This window comes from Cricetulus griseus, chromosome 6, assembly GCF_003668045.3.
Source record: "Cricetulus griseus strain 17A/GY chromosome 6, alternate assembly CriGri-PICRH-1.0, whole genome shotgun sequence".
NCBI classification, from domain to species: Eukaryota; Metazoa; Chordata; class Mammalia; order Rodentia; family Cricetidae; genus Cricetulus; species Cricetulus griseus.
Genome location: NC_048599.1, coordinates 46536515 through 46550804, shown reverse-complemented (window position 1 = coordinate 46550804; position 14290 = coordinate 46536515).

Below are 14290 nucleotides of genomic sequence, written 5' to 3'. Positions count from 1 at the left end.
GTGTGAATCCCAAGCACTTTCTCTCCTGACTTAAAAACTCACGGGCTTTGCTTCCTCTTACTCCTCTGAAGCTCCATTTCAAGGCACAACCAGAGATCTCACTTTACCTGAGTGGAGGAGCCAGTGGGCCACGTTTCCCTATCACATCAGCAGGACAAGTTGTTAAACATGGAGGACCCCAAAGATGTGACACAGAGCACACAGGTCATCTGCTTTAAGACCTCACCCAGAGAGGGGCAAGTGGGCTTTAGAGACTGGTCGGGGCTGGCGAGAAGGCAGGATGGTCTCTTGCTGACCAAGAGCCAAGAGCTAGTCAGAGATCCTGAGTCCTGAAGAGGTGTAGGGCACCCAGACCATGGGTTCCACAGCTATAGACATAAGCAGCAAGTGTCAACTAACGCCTCAGGCTTGGGTCTACCATTCCTTGGCATTCTGCTTTCAAGGTGTCTGCCAAAGCAGGGCCTCCAGAGGTCTTTCTTGGGGGACAAGAAGATTCTGGTGCCTTTAGCTCTGCATGCTGCACAAAAAAAAAAAAAAAAAAAAAAAAAGGAAGACACACTCTCCTCAGGATCCTTCTTGAAGAGAGGAAATGAAAGGAGAACCCCAAGAGGATTTTAACCTACAGAGACCAGAGGAATTGTTTAAAGGACTGCATCACACTGCATTTACCTCCGCCACCTCCGCCTTTATACTGGAAATAAAAATCTTCAAGGAGATACAATGAGTTATAGAGAAATAAGGAAGTCAAAACAAGGTCTACCCCGAGGACTCAACTACATCTGGATGTGCCTGGAAGTCCAGCAGAGGAAGCTGGCTGGAAATCTGTTTGAGAGATGAAAAGGGCCCCTCTGGGAGACTATTCTCACGCTAAGAAAAGGACAAAACAAGTTAGGCCCAGAAACAGAGCCCTAGTTGACAGAAGGAGATAAATGGTCTGAGGCCCCACAGAGCCTCACTCACTCTGTGGACTCTGCCACTGAGTAACGCTGAAGGGACAACAGGCCACCATCCAGCTTGATATTTCCTAGGAAAAGGAAGGTGGACGGGTGTGTGGCCACAGTGGCTCCCCCATGGCAGACATGCTCTCCTCTCTGAGGCTGGTTGCAGTTCTTCCAGGAGGCCTTCCCAAATGGATTCCTGTCTTTCATGACTGAACTCTTGTCCTCAGTGGGTCTAGCCTTCACAGTGCTTCTTGCAAAGCAAGGGTTAGTGATCTAACTTAAAGTGCCGCCCATAGAGGCCCGGCGTTGGTGGCGCACGCCTTTAATACCAGCACTTGGGAGGCAGAGGCAGGCAGATCCCTGTGAGTTCGAGGCCAGCCTGGTCTCCAGAGCGTGTGATAAGATAGGCTCCAAAGCTACACAGAGAAACAAGTGCTGCCCATAGGCTCATAGTCTGAATCCTTTGGTCTCCACCTGAGGGTACTGTTTTGAGGAAGCTAAAGGTAGGGACTAGCTTCAGGAAGTAGGCCATTGAGGAGTGCTTTTTAAGGTTACAAGGGCCCTGTCTGCTTTTCTATCTGCTTCCTGTCTTAGAGGAGCTGCAGAATTTCCTTTGTCATATCATGGCTGCCATGTTCTCTTGTCTCATATCACTTCTCCCTAAGGCTGCTTGGGCCACAGTGATGAAAGTAACTAATACAGAAGGTGCCCTCAGTTGTTTCTTTTAACGACCTGCTTATCCTTCCACTTTTGGTCAACTGGATGTAGCCACTCAACCTCAAACAATGAGACAAAGAAATCCTTTTTGTTTACAAATTGTCCAGTCTCAAGTACTCTGTTACAGAAAACAGGAACTGGGGTAAGATGCCAACCCAGGGGTTAGGGAGCTGGTTCCCTGTGTAAAGTGTTGGCTGTGCAAGCATAAAGACCTAAGTTCAGATCCCTAGATTTGTTTATGAACTTATCCAAGGACCTTTAGGACTCTCCCATCCAGCCATCCCTGTGCCCCCAAAACCACACCCCTGCAGCATAGTGCTATATTCACATGGGTTAGCAAAATTTAGATTCACAGCTGTTAACATGACCCCCATTTGTTCTCACAAGCTGGAGAGACCCAGAGAAATCTGAGAAGTCAAGATTTTGTCAGTGAACTCTCCCAGTGTAACTTTCATGAGGAAGGCCTATCTTAATTAAGAGTCCACTTCATCCACAGGTGAGTAGTTTCCATGGTGTCTAAAATATTTATAATGGCACAGTATCTGCAATTGTCCTTGCAGATGGAGGAACAGAGCAGCTCAGAGTTCCTGCACATTCCCACACAGCAGCCCTATCTTACCAGAAACCTCTCCTCACTTGACACACAAGCAGATCCAGTAAGAAGTGAAGAAAGCAAAGGATCATGGGTAGATCACCTGGAATTATTGCCCCCCCCCAGAAAAATATGTCTTTTTTCACAGAAACTATTTGGGCATGAGCGTTAAGACTAAACTCACAAGTCACCCTGCTAAACAGCATGCTTATTATACACACAGTACCTGAGCTGTTTCAAAGCAGAGGGAATACTCCATAGACTTTTTCTAGGAATTGCTTAAAATTTCCTTGACCCAAGGCTGCATCCCATTGAAGCTTCTCTTCTACTTGGAACAATGTTCCAAGTATGGTGTGAGTCCATCCAAATGGAATGAGCACTTACAACTGCATCAACACTTATTTGTAAGACATCAGCAGCTTGCAGGCCACTATATTAGGCAGGTGAAAGACAGGAAAAGCAAGTGTCATGAAGCCAAGAGCTGTGCCAAGGAGCATCTTGTCCAACAATGTACTAGTGGGAACAGAACAGAGACTTACAGAAATCAGGTCACCTCGCCATTTGCTTACAAAAACAAAAGTCCTGTGAGCCAGCTTAAGAAACTAAAGAGTGATTTCAAAGAACCCAGGCCTCTTGAGGGAAGGAAACGAAACAGGCCCAGAGGGCTCTCTCTTGCAGGATCTTGCCTCCCTAGCCCTCTCTTGCTTCCTCCCTGCCTCTTACACCGCCTTCTCTCCACTCTGCTCCAGTTTATGACCAACAGTAACCTTTGCCCCAGTATCTATGTGGGATTAAAGATCCCATATCCACTGTCAGCTCACAAAGACTCTAGGTGCCATCAGTGTGAACAACAGGGAGGTGGAAGCCTGGACATGAGATAGGCCAGTGTTCCCATGAGGATGAAGGGTAAGCAGGAGAGGAAATAATTTTGAATCTCTGGGAAGTTTGTTTGTTTTTTTGAAACAGGGTCTCAGATAGCACAGGCTGGCCTCGAAGTTGCTATGTAGCCAAGGCTGGGTCTCAATTAGTGATCCTCCTGAGTGCTAGGATTACAGGCATGCACTATCGCGCCTGGCTTACCAGTATCTGAGTGTGCATAGGATTTGCTGAACTGTCACCTGCTGGCCCTTCCACCCAGGCTTGTGGCCAGGTTCCAGGTCCCTTTCCTACTGGCCTGGTGTCCTGAACATCCTAAGAGATCCCGATGGTGGTTCCTGGAGTCATTCTTTCTCATAGTCCACATGTTTTCCTACATGATTCCCTTACTGCCCTCTTCCATGGCATTGTCATTCATGATCTGGGAAGGCTTTGCCCAGTGTTATAACCCCCCATAAGTGCCTACTGTCCTTTGACCTCTGACATTACACATACAATCTAAGGGATTTCTTTAAATACATGTTTCTTTTTAAACTTTTATTTATTTTTAACTTTATGTACATGTATTTTGCCTGCATGTATGTCTGTGTACCACATGCATGCCTAGTGCCCACAGAAGCCAAATGAGGACATTAGGTCCCCTGAAATTGGAGTTACAGATAGTTATGAGCTGCCATGTGGGTGCTGGGAATTGAACCTGGGTCATCTGGAAGAGCAGCCAGTGCTCTCAACTGCTGAGCCACCTCCCCAGATCCTACAGTGACACACACAGGGGACTTCTTAACCTTCAAAACTTGATTCAAGTGCCACCTTCCCTGGTGAGTGCTTCTGCCTCCCTTCCTCATCACTGCTGCCACCATTGGCCCTGATGCTTCAGTGGACCTACAGCACCATTTCCAGGTGCATTTAACCAGTGCTTTCTGCCATCCCAGTCCTCATCCACCTGCCTGCTGGTGAGCATTTAACACACATGACATAACGGAAGAAATGCATTTGGCGGTGGAATACTCAGGGTGGAATAAGTGAGTGTTCGTGAAGGCAATACGTGGGTTGCCTAGAAAGAATATAACGGTTGTTCAGTCCCCTCACCCCCACCCAGAGTTACAATCAGCAGCTCATTCAGTCTTCACAAGGTCTACTCCTGCACCAACTGGGGAAGCGACACGTTCAGCATCCCAGCCAGGAGTATGGTCTCTCAGCACATCTTTCTTCCTCATGAGCAGTCAGGCCCAGCGGAGAGATGATGCCCGCTGACCCTCACCTAGACTCTAACTTCGACTGACACCTGAAACCAGGTAATGAACCTGAGCTGAGGCTGAGGCTGGCATATGTCCCAGAGTTGGGTGGAGTCAAGTTTATCCCACCCTTGCAGGCTCCCCATCCTTGGTCTTAGGGCCTGGGTGAAAGCACAATGCCCATCTATCCCAGGCCAAGCTGTGAGGTCGACAGAAGCTCCCGTCCGTCCATCGGTCCGTCTGTATCTTTTCCTCCTAGCTCTCACTCTGTTTGAAGTTCGACGATGACGTGAAAGCCTCTGACACGTGCTGATTCGATCAACAAACATGTAATTGACGCCTGCCAAGCCAGAATTGTCCTCAGCACTCGAAGAGATAAAATCGTCAAGGCGTTCCAGTGAAACAAAACAGGGAGTGTGTACTCCTGTAGTGAGGTGAGATGCTAAAGGGCCAGCAGGTGACATGCACATTTAAGCGTCTTGGCTACAGGAAAAGAACTCTTTTGAGCCCCCATATAATACAATGAAGTGGCAAGAGATCCATGCTGATTTTAAGAACTGTACAAACAGGGAACAAAGCCACGGATGAGGGGGTTGGAGAGTAGTGCTCTACAGTCTGTGTTTGGTGTAGAAAAGCTCAAGTATCCCACCTACCACACACATGTCCCCCCATGCGTATACCCCCACACATATACACACTTGTGCTCGCGCGCGCGCGCGCGCGCGCACATGCGCGCACACACACACACACACACACACCTGATTATTCAGCACTTTCTTACTTGCTAGCACTTGAAAATAACTTGGTCATCTGGGCTGTGATGGTACATGCCTTTAATCCTTGGGAGGCAGAGGCAGGCGGATCTCTGTGAATTTGAGGCCATCCTAGTCTACAAAGAGAATTCCAGGACAGCCAGAACTATACCAAAAACAAACAAACAAACAAAAAAAACCCTGACTCAAAAAAAAGAAAAGAAAAGAAAAAGAAAAAAGAAAAGAAAGAATGGAAGGAAGAAAGAAAATAACTTGGCCTTGAGTGGAAAAAAATGGTAATCAAAGATTTTTTAATTAATTAAATAATACAACAAAAAACCCACTGTAACCAATAATTTAAGTAAAAGTTACATGTGCATAGAATACATAAACAATGAGAAACTGTATATGTGTAAATACAGGAAAAGAGAAGTGTAAGCTGCCAGCATTCAGGGAAAAGCATGGAAGAGAAATGGAACCTTTAAGGAACCAATGACAGAAAGCCTCAGGAACAATCCAGTGAGGACCATGAGCAGGCAGCCTCAGAGCACCGACTCTGGGAGCAGGACACTGAACGTGGCAACAGGAGAACAAAAATGACTACAAAAAGACAAGAAGAGGTAGGTACAGAGCAAAGCAAAGGAAATCCAGCAAAGGCATCCAAATATCAAGTTAAGAAAACTTTCCCCAGGCAAAAGCTGCTTTGTAGATTGAAATTATATACTCTGTTCTGAGGAAGCAGATGTGGGTTTTCTGTTCAGTTTCTCAGCAGGGCATATGTTGAGGAAGGCCTGCTATCCGTCAGTTTTTTGTCACAGTGACAGCTACCTGAGAGAAGCCGTTTAGAAGCAGCTTTCTTGGCTGTAACTTCTCAAGATCCATTTGGCCCCTTGGCATTGGGTTTGTGGTCAGGCAGCATTTCACGGCAGGAAGCATTCAGAGGAGCAGGCTGCTCACATCATGATGGCCACAAATCAAGAGGAACAGGAGGAGCATGGTTGCCACTGTTCTCCTTGGGGCCCAGCAACTATGACCTACTTCAGCCCTGTTGACCTCACCTCTATATGTTTCTACTGTCTCCCAATAGTATCTTCGACATACTGGTCCTTGGGATACACTGCAGATCCAAACTATAGCAAACGAGGACAGTGATATTTGTCCTTTTGAATTTTCCCCATGCCCCTAATGTTTAAGTAATGCCTGACACCTAGGAGCCTCAATAAACAAGTACTGACTGAGCTGTTGAAGGAACAGATCAAGTCAAAGCAGCTGGCCCTGTTCTTGTTACTCCACTTTAGGAAAAAAATTATTTGGTTACTCAGGACAGATGTCAAAGTGTCCAGTTTTTAAAATCAGCCTGGTGAGATAGCAACACTCAGAGGAGAGAACAGTATGATTCTCCCGGTCTTCCAAGGGTCCCACAATGCCTCGGGGCAAGAAAACAATACACAAAGGCAAAGTTGGCTAAAGAGATGAAGAAGGCAGCCAGAGCCCACAGTGAGCCCTGCTGTACTTCTTTAAAACAACTGTTAGATTTATAGTTACAAGAACAAAGCAAGGATGTTATCAACAAGCTGAAATGCCAATGAAGAACTTGGCATAAGAAGGGAGTAAAAAGGTCTGTGTAGAGTAGATGGCCCTCCTTCCAGAGCAAACATTCAGGTTGAGGCATCACAAGAGACTGCAAGGGAGCTTCAGCCGGGGCAGCAGCAGTGTCTCTGTGGCTAACTGCTTCAACAGAGCTGTGTTAGACGAAATGAAAACAGGAACGTCGGTATGCTAAACTGCCTTGGACAAAGCTTTGTCTCACGTATAACTCTCATGCTGTCCTGACAAAGAAATGAAGCCACAGAATGAAAAATAGCGACATCACTCTTATGTGATTTTTAGACATAGAGCAAAGGATTACCAGTCTACAATCCACACTGCCAGAGGAGCTAGGAAACAAGGAGGACCCTAAGAGAAGATTGCATAGTCCCTCGAAGAAGGGAAGGGGGACAAGAACCCCTGAATAAAGTGGGAGCACAGGGCATGGGTGGAGAGGAAGGAGGTGGGAAGGGGAGGGGTAGGAGAACAAGAGGACTGAGACAGGGGAGGAATAGAGGAGGGCAAGAAAGGAGATGCCTTCATAGAGGGAGACAGTACAGGTATGGAGAGAGGTCTGGCACAGGGGAAATGTTAGGGGATCCACAGGGATGACCCCAACTAAGAATCCAAGCAGTGGTGAAGAAAATGCCATTGACGCCTTTCCTCTATAATGAGATTGGTGTCTATCATTCCTAGAGCCTTTATCCAGTAGCTGTTCGAAGCAGAAACAGGCACCCACAGCTAAGCACTGAACCATACTCCTGGAATCCAATTGTGGAGAGGGAGGAGGGATGAGCAAAGGACCCAAGACGGAGCTGGAGAGACCTGCAGAAATAGTGGACCTGACCTAGTGAGAGCATGGAGACCCTAGTCATAAAGATGTGGAAACAACATTGGACCGAACCAAGCCCTCTGAATGTGGGTGCCAGCTAAGAGGCCAAGACAGTCTATGGGACCTCTAACAGTGGAGCCAGTCTTCAACCCTAGAGCACAAATGGACTTTGGGAGCCCATTCCCTATGGAGGGATACTGTTGCAGCCCAGATACAGCAAGGAAGGCCTGGTCCCTCCCCCAAATGATATGACAGACTTTGAAGGTCCCTGGTGGAGGGCCTCACTGTCCCTGGGGAGGAGTTGGGGGATGGGTTGGGAGGAGGGTTGGTGGGGAACATGGGAAGGCAAGGGAATGCGGGGATGGATATGTAAATATGAGTGATAATTAAAGAATTTAAATAAAAAAAAATAGCAACAGCCAGCCACAAGTACGAAAAGGGAAGAAAAAAAACAAAGTGTAGCAAACTGGTTCGCTCATCGTGCAGTGGAGTGAAGCATGCTGGGATCACAGGGATTCTAAAGAGGCCAGGGACTTTCTCCATAGGTCATTTCAGAAGGGGGTCTGTGGACAATAAGATCCTCTATTTAGTCCAGTGAGGGATCTCAGTGGAAAGACTTCTCATCAGTAGTAAGAGACCTGCTGCCTTGGGCATCTCAGCCATGGTAGAACCAGACAGCCTCTGAAGCTTCAGGAAGTTCAAGGGGGGCAGGCATACTTACCCCATAGATAAACCTAGAAGGGAGAAAGCTGGGGAGCCCACAAGTACCCTGCAATCTGGTGAGAGAAACACAGAAAGATGATATCTGGGCCATTCTGGGGATCACATGGAAACTTAGATATCTTGGTAGGAACTGTGGGGGAAGGATGTTGTACTAGAATAAGCATGCCATCCACCCAAGATCACAAGCCCCTTCTCTCCCCGATGGCCAACATGAGACATAAGCTCACCACCGCCATTAAACCAGAGACTGAGTCTTGGGGTGTGGCTGTCAGATGCATTGCAGAACTAACTTAAATGACCAGGTTTACCTGAATTCGATCATCGTGGCTTTGGTTACTAGATGCACAGGGTTTTGAAGGAGAGAATAAATTGTGATTTTTAAGTTTTGCGTGTAGCACACCAGAATGTTTATCATGGAAAGTCACGTGATAGAACTACATAACTCTTGTAGCTCTTTCCTGATTAGCGTCTGTGGACAGGTAGCAGTATCACCTGGGCATTGCAATGAACTCAGAACCAGAGCTGGGCTTATGCCTAAAATCCCAGCACTTAGAAGGCTGAGGCAGGAAGATCAGGAGACAAGGTCAGCCTCAGCTACATAGTAAATTAAAGGCCAACCTGACTACATGAGACTCTCTCACAAACGGACAAGAAACAGAAACCCAGAACTAGGCTTCAGCTTCTGATGAAGTATCGTAAGATGAACAGGTTTTCCTCAGGTTGAAGATTATGAGTGCTATCATTTTAGTGCCACACGCTACATGGAAGTGTCTAGAAAGAACAAGGTTATAAGGGGCAATCTTGTGGAACTGCTGATATCTGGTTTCAGGCGTAACGGCTGGCAGGAGTTCCTGAGATGGGGAGAAACATTCCAGGCTGAGGCAAGAGTAGCAAGTTCAAAGCCCCTAACTCGGTGGGAAAGCAGCATGTGGCCCTGTGTGCCTTCATTAAGTGGTGGGAATGAGAGATGTTTTATGTTCCATACACACGGCCAGGAGTTGGAACCCAAGACGAGTTGAGCTGTTTCCCATGGCGTTTCAGCAACTGAGTATCTTTTCCTGCAAGTGAATGTGCTTTAGACTACTGGCTGGCCAGGGAGCCGAGGCCACCTCCCTCTCACGTGGAGTTATGGAAAGGAGCCAGCTGGGGGGAATCGCTTGGAGGAAAGGCATGCTTTGTGGACCAAGAAACCTCAGAAAGAAGCCAAAGGAATGGGTAGGACAGTACAGCCAGCAGGAGAGTCCATGGGCCCCTTCCAGCCGGCCCTGGGATGCTGACCCTCTGCCAGAGTGGCCTGATCTCTGCAGTTGTGAAGCCAGCTCTCAAGGTTTCAGCACTGTGAGACCTTGATTGCTCTCCTCCCTGTCCTGGCCCTCCACCCTCCTCAGTACACAGAGATGAACTATCAGCATGTTCTCTCCCACGCTCAACCTACTGGACCTAATCACTTCCCTATGGAGAGTTCCCCAAGCCTTCCTGCTGTGCCCTGATTGAGAACAGGCCTGAGCTGTCCAGCCCTTCCAACAAGCTTAACCAATTCTTCCCCAGACCCCAGCTGCTAGGGATGGAGGCTTCTGAAGCAGATAAGTGACTCTCCACAGAAAATGTCATTGCCAGTGTCCAATCTGTTGGCCATGTTCTGCAGGATTGATGAGCTAGTATCCAGGTGTACAGGGAGAAGGTCAGAAAAGAACCCAGGAGGAGGAAGAGGAAGTTGGGTCACTCTTGTGTTGTGGGTCGTGGTGAGGAGTTTGGGATTGCCTTCATAATAAATGGGATGCCCTTTGAATTTGCTATGAAAGTAGACTGTACAGCCCTGGAGTAGAAGCCGGTGTGGTACCATCCTTTGTGTAAGTACAAGTCATGTGTGTGTGGATAGATGTGTGTTTCTAGATATGTATACATAGGTATACACATACATAGATACACATGTACCTGGGAATACTCCTCATTCACTTTTCGCCTTTTTTTTGAGGTAGGGTCTCTCTCCAAACCTGGAGCTCATTGCTTCATCTAGACTGGCTAGGCATCAAGTCCCAGGGCACTTCTCCAGCACTGGGATTACAGGTATGTGCTGCAGGGCCCAGCTGCTCGTGTAGGTGCTTAGGTCTTTATGCTTGTGTGCCAAGCACTTTATCGACTAAGCCATATCCCCAGGTAACATCTTAAGACGATCAATGAGAGCTCAGGGAACCCTGCAGGGACTTGAGGAAGAACTCTACGGAAGGAAGACTGTTGTTGCCTCTGTGTACAGTAGTAACATGGGGCAACTAGAGCTGCATGTTTAGAAAAGGTGGGCCCAAAGAGAGGAAAATAAGGACAAACTTGTTGAGTCACATCAGGAAGACACTGGCACCGTGTCTTCTTTCCACACATCAGTGGGTGACCTGCAGAAGACAGCAGGGCCCAGGTCTCAGAGCTGCAGAGATTTGGGGGAGGAGGGTGAGCTGCAGAGTGGCTGCAGGCCAATGATGCCACGCAGCAGGTTAGGGTACAGCTGCCTATCTTCCAAACATAACTTCAGCTGCTGCCATCTTACACTTCTTTCTAGAACATACACACATTTCCCTCATGGCCAATCTGGACTGGAGTCTGTGCATTCTGGGAATCCTGGGAAATGTGTAGCTTAGTTTGGCTGATGCAGCAGGAGCTCCCACAGAGTAGGAGGCAGAGAACCGATTTTATGTAGCAAGAGTTGAGCATGTTCTTTGATTCTGGTTGTGTTTACCAAAACAAAGACTCCCAGTGCTTCTGGGGAGTTGGTAGCATAGGGCTTTGCTTCTGTTTCTCTCCACCCACTCTTTTGTGTGATAAGTGTATTTGCCCTCTATTTTTCATGCACAGGTCTACATACTTAAAGCCTTTAATGCTGGAATCTTTTTTTTTTTTGAAGATATGTTTATTTTATTCTTTTCACGGCCAATAGTCAAGCAATTTCTGATTATCCATTATATGCTCGGGGACCCAAAAGTAGCCATAACCATTAATTAGACCATAGGACAGTATAGTTCAGCACAACAGACATAAGACAAGAGACAAAATTAAGGAAAATAATCAAATAACATCTGCATTCCGTGGACCACATTTGTTCTAGGAACTGGAGAGGCATCTGAGGAGATGATAATACTAACTGGCCTGCTGAGAAGGGATCTAGAAGGAATAACATGCTCCAGGACATGTGTGAGGCACAGATTTCTCAGATGCTACAAGAAATATGTTTTTGGATACTTGGAGGGATAATGCTGGAATCTTTAAAGTGCTTTGAATATTACGAGGAGTAACCAACCACTTCTGGTTGGACTTAAGGCCAGCTTCACAGGAGGAAACTCAGGCCTGGTACTGGAAATCTGCCCTTGTCTGGGGAGCTCACAGGCTCCAGTGGTGAATCTGCCACTATTGTTTCACTACATGACAGAACATCTAAGCAGCGCCTTCTAAATACGTATCTCTATACACATGATTAGTGCAGCTCTCAGTCCTCATCAGAGCGCTGTTTCTGTGCAGTAGACAGTGGTTAAGAGAGAAACTCACAACCAGTCAAGTGCAGACAGAAAGCAGCCCAGTTTGTTTAGCCGCAAGGCCAAGCCTCAAGGCTTCAGAGAACACTGAAGATGAGTGGGTGGAAAGATAGTAAGAGCCAGAGGTCAGGAAGGGCTGTAGCTGCGGCTAAGCAGTGTCTTCCGGACACAAGACTACGCACTCATGAACAAAGAGCAGCTCTGGCTGCCTGCACAAAACCTGCACAAGATCAAGCCAGTTAACCTTCCAGCACGGGCCTCTGGGGCCTGGGGAATCCCCTCTGCAGAAACCATGACGACGGATACTGATTTTAGATCATAGGTACGTGACTAAAAGCTTTCTAATTGGTTTATGAAGCTGCACTAATTTGGATACTCACATTGAATACAGAAAACGAAACCGGGAATTATAGACAGCTGCATTTGGAACACAACTGTGAAAGTCCTTACCAAGTGTTAGCAAATAGACACAGCCATGTGCTAAGACCAGGACACTGATGTGCTCACTGTATTTTAGTAATAAAAATCTGGTTCGAGCTGGGAAGTGGTGGCACAACCTTTAATCCCAGCACTCAGGAGGCAGAGGCAGGCTCTTTGTGAGTGTGAGGCCAGCCTGATCTATAAAGTGAGTTCCAGGACAGCCAGGCTACACAGAGAAGCCCTGTTTCAAAAAAAAAAAAAAAAAAAAAAAAAAAAAAAAAAAAAAAAAAAAAAACTGGTTCAAAATTAGAAACCACAGGTAACTTAATTCATTACCAGAAATTAAAACTTAAAACCATACAATAAAAATATTTGGTGCTGAAGGAACATCTGACCAAATAGCAATAACTACTCTTTATTTAAGTGTACAGGGGCTGGAGAGATGATGGCTCAGCAGTTAAGAGCACTGGATGCTTTTGCAGAGGGTCTTGGTTCAGTTCCCTTCACACACATGGCAGTTCACAACCACCTATAACTCCAGTTCCAGGGGATCTGACTCTATCTTCGAGGCACCAGGGACATGGTACACATACATATATTCAGAAAATAATTGTACATGTAAAAGAAAACTACAATATTTTTAAATGAATTAATTGCATAGTAAAAATCAAGAGTGAAATTCTAGACTACCTATGTGAAGGTGCAATATTTGTGTAATATACAAATATCTCTTACATTCTAGGAAACTGGAACTTTTGCTGAACCTCACAGCCAGAGTTAATAATGCATGGTCAGGTCACCTAAGACTTAAGACTCCTCAGGGCTGGAGAGATGGCTCAGAGGTTAAGAGCACTGGCTGCTCTTCCAGAGGTCCTGAGTTCAATTCCCAGCAACCACATGATGGTTCACAAACCATCAATAATTAGATCTTGTGCCCTCTTCTAGAAGAACAATGTATACATAGTAAATAAATAAATCTCTTTTAAAAAACTTAAGATTGTGTCCTACTGTGTGCTCTTTACTTCAACCTTACTTGCCTTGCATGTCCCATGTGATCAACTTTTACAACCCAAGCTAATGCATAGCTGAAATTTTAAGTTATGTACTCTAACATGCCCTTGACCCAGAGTAATGAGTGTGTGTGAATGTATGTGTATGTTATGGTAATAAATGCTGGAAACAGAGAAGAGGTTGAAAGCAACCTTACCAAATGATTATCAGCCATAGAGATACTGACGACAACATATGGATATTGCTTGATAGTGTGTGTTTGTTTGTTAGCTGGGTCAGTTGGAGTCAGCAACTTAATCCCTCATTCCTCCCCCAAGTGATGCTTTCTGTGTTGTTCAAAAAACACAGAGCAAAAGCCCTTTGTTGGGGACACACACATATAGAACAGACGGACAAAGACACAGGGATTGATTCACAAGACAGCATTCAGGCAGGCAGAGGTTCTGACTCGCACAACAAGCAGATAGACAGGAAATGACAGAAGATATAGAGAGCAGAGAACTCAAATCTGGGCTCGCTGTTGGTTAAATTACTCCAAGGGGAAGTGCTTTTAAATTTCTTTTTCCTAATTCAACACTGATACATTTTGGGTGCCTTTAGGTTATTATTTGACATGCATGTGCACATCTACCCTGAGGGTAGACATATGGTCTTTACTTAAACAGGCATCTTACTAGCTGTGGACACAGCAGCATCATTAGCTGTGTGAGTGCTAAAGAGAACTCTATGGTTTGAGAGTTTTCAACACTCTCTCTTGAAAACATTTTCCAGAAACTTATTTACTTTCTTGGTTGTTTCTTGGCAAGAAATAGCAATAGATTCATAATTGAAGGTGGGGGAATGGCAATAGAGAGTAACTTAAATATATACAATATACAAAAGATGTCTCACAAAATAAAAGATAGCATAAAAATGCTGGTGGAGAAAATGAGTGGAGCAGACTTGAGAAATTACTCAGTGGTTAAAAGCCACAATTCATCTTGATGATAGGATGTATGTAAAATAAACCCTTTCCTCCCCTGGTTGCTTTTGGTCATGGTGTTTATCAAACTTAGACAGGAGGGTTAGAGCAAAATCTGCATATCT